Genomic DNA, 3134 nt, shown 5'->3' on the forward strand with positions numbered 1-3134 from the left:
AGAGATAGTTCTGGGGCCCGTAAGCTGATTTGTCTGCCTGGGGCACAAAAATAAAGCTGCATTTTAATGAGCAACTAGAATGTAAAAGATCCACCCCAAAAGCTCCCCAAAATGGGGAGGGGTAGTGCTGGATGTCTTTCTCTGCCAAGGTCCTGGCAAACACCATGGTCACATTCCACTCCACCTTGATAACATGGACACAAGCAGGGTCTGAGCACCCCAGCCAGGGTACTATCTTGCTGAGCCCTAGGGCCCCAGCCCACTCTAGACCCAGCTGTGCCAACAAGGCAAACCCAGCTGGCACACACTGGGACACCTGGTCAGCATTCAACACAGTGCGAGACCTCACACCGAGGGGACACAGGTGCTCGGCACCCCAGAACACTCCAGGCCTACACCACTCGGCTTCCTAGGGCACCCCTGCAAGGAGGGCTACGGGACCTCCTGGGTCACTACTGCTTCAGCTCCCGGAGCCCTGCCAAGGAGCCCCCTATGTGGAAAGCCCAGGACCACCCAGCCCAAATGCCGTCGAGACTCTCGTAGGGCTGAAGACCCCGGGACACCCCAGCTTTCGCCCACTGAGCTTCAGCCATCTTTCTAGTAGATCCTGTGCACAGAGAACCCCCCAATCCTGAATTCACTTCAGCTATAGCTACCATCCCAAAGTGCCTTCCCTGCAGAGAGCACTGGGACACTCCAGCCCACACCCACCTCAGCTACAGCTGTTTTACCAGGGTACACCCTGTGCAGAGCACCCCAGAAAACCTCAACTCCTGATCCATCTCCACTCCAGCCACCCTCTGCACAGAGAGCCCTGTGACGTCAGTCGTACCCAATTCAGCTTCAGCTCAACAGCCTGGGTGCCCTCGGTGTAAAGCTAATGCACCTCTATGTTTATTGTAGCAGGACTCCCAATAGCCAAGGTATGGAAACAACCCAGGTATCCATCCAGAGGTGAATGAATGAGGGCTACCTTTCAGCCTAATAACCACCTCCCTGCTTGCCTAGCCTGGAGTCCCTGCCTGCACCCCCAGGTCCCGCACTATGCCCGCACGCCCCAGGGTCACAGGCCACACCCTGGTACCCCCACTCCCCTATGCCAATGAAGCACCTGGAAGTACCTGCAGATCCTGGTCCTCCTCCTCCTTGGCAGCAGCTGGCTCAGGACTTGGTCCAGGAAGCCAACATGTGGGAGAAATTCCACTTGGAAGAAGATGCACAAGACTCAGAACGTGGGTTTTCATGTGCTTCCCGAGGTCACACAAAGATCACCACATCGTCCCAACCCCTTCAAAGCTTGCTGTCTCTGATACTACAAGTTAGAAATGCTTCTTTGCCTTAGCAGCCCAATTGTATTCCAGCAGCAGCACTGTGGGAGAGCACAAAACAAACTTTGTAGGAAAGCTAGGAATTACAGAGTTCATAAATACACCACAGAGATAGGATACGTCACCCCTGGTACATATTTATGAATTAGAGGCACATAAGATTGAAACGGGGAATGAGCTTTATCCTCAAGAAACAGGTCAGCCTTTAGTGATTGTAGCTCCAGAGGCAAGGCTCTTCCATGCTGTACACTCATGGATCAAAACTAAAATCCACACATAGCCAGTTATTGATCCTATCCGTGGAATGCACTTTATACACTTACCCACAAAAGAATCCTCAAGGTCCTCCAGAGAGGTGCTCTCTGAAGCCAGGGGATACATGGTTCTCCCCATGAGGATCCTGAGGGGAAGAGCATGAACACCAAGCGAAGGGGCGCACAGGAAAAAGCTGGCAAAGGAAGCTGAAGCAGAAATCAGCAAAGAAGGGAACTGGAAGTAAGTTATGCAGAAGTGGAGAGCGGAGTGTCCCCAAGAGACCAGAGTTACCTTCAGCCCTTAGACAGGCTGAGTGAGCCTAATTCCAGCTGGATTGCATTTGGGTTCCTGTCACTCCCAGACAAACTCAATTCTGTTTTATGTATATGCTTTCGGACTCATTTTGTTTTTTAAATTGAAGCATAGTTGACACGAAATATTATGTTAGCTTCAGGTGGACATTGTATTGATTGGACAAGTTTTTGCCTTATGCTACACTCACCACAAGTGTAGTTACCTCCATCACCAGAGATACAATTAAAATATCATTGACCATATTCCCTATGCTGTGCCTTTCATCCCCGTGACATGTTCATCCCATAACAGGAACACCTCTCTGCTCTTCCCTCTTCTCTCCCCTAAGTTCCAGACCCTGTGTATCTGCTCTGGGAGGAGACAGCTCCATCTGAGCTCACTCTTTCAACAAGTACTCAGTGGAAGCTTGCTGTGTGCCAGGTGGGAACAAATATGGAAGGTTCAGGAACACATTGCATTATTATTTTTTTTAGTTTCAGAGGCTAAATTTAGGGATGCATCAGTTGCATAGAACACCCAGTGCTCATTCCATCAAATACCATCCTTAATGCCCATCAACCAATCAACCCATGTCCCAGCCACCTCCCCTCCAGCAACCCTCAGTTTGGTCCCTACAATTAAGAGTCTCTTATGTTTTGCATCCCTCTCTGTTTTCATATTATTTTATTTGCTCTTCCCTTCCTCTATTGTCATCACTTGTTTCTTAAATTGCACATATGAGAGAAATCATATGATATTTGTCTTTGATTGATTTATTTCACTTAGCATAATACCCTCTAGTTCTATCCACATTTTTGCTAAGGGCAAGATGCCGTTCTTTTTGGTGGCTGAGTAATATTTGATTATATGTATATACCTCATTTTCTTTATCCAGACTTTCAAAAGTTCTGATTTTGCAAACCGATGCTTATACTAATTTGCAGTAGCCTCCTCAAGCAAGCCCCCTCTCCTCCCCTGTATCCTCAGCTATGTCACACCAGATTCATGTCTCCACACCTCCTACCTTCTAAATGATGGTCACTTTTCTACTTGTAGACTTGTAGCATTTGTTTTCTCAGATCTCTGATTCATTTCTTGGGTGTTCTGAATGATTTGATAAGTATGTAGTTGGATTTGAGGGAGGAGTTCCCCCCATAACTTTCTGATTGGACGCAGGACACGAGGACTGTGAACCTGGTGATAGGCTGGATTTTGTTGTCGCCCTCCTAGGAGAGCTGAATGCTGTTTTGACAAGCA

At 48.3% G+C, this 3134-nt stretch overlaps 1 pseudogene; it reads left to right on the forward strand.

Annotated features, from left to right (window-relative positions):
* Positions 1 to 1186: 1186 nt before the first annotated feature.
* Positions 1187 to 1694, forward strand: LOC123323896 (annotated as a pseudogene).
* Positions 1695 to 3134: the final 1440 nt, after the last annotated feature.

This window comes from Neomonachus schauinslandi, unplaced genomic scaffold (genome assembly GCF_002201575.2).
Source record: "Neomonachus schauinslandi unplaced genomic scaffold, ASM220157v2 HiC_scaffold_2043, whole genome shotgun sequence".
NCBI lineage: Eukaryota > Metazoa > Chordata > Mammalia > Carnivora > Phocidae > Neomonachus > Neomonachus schauinslandi.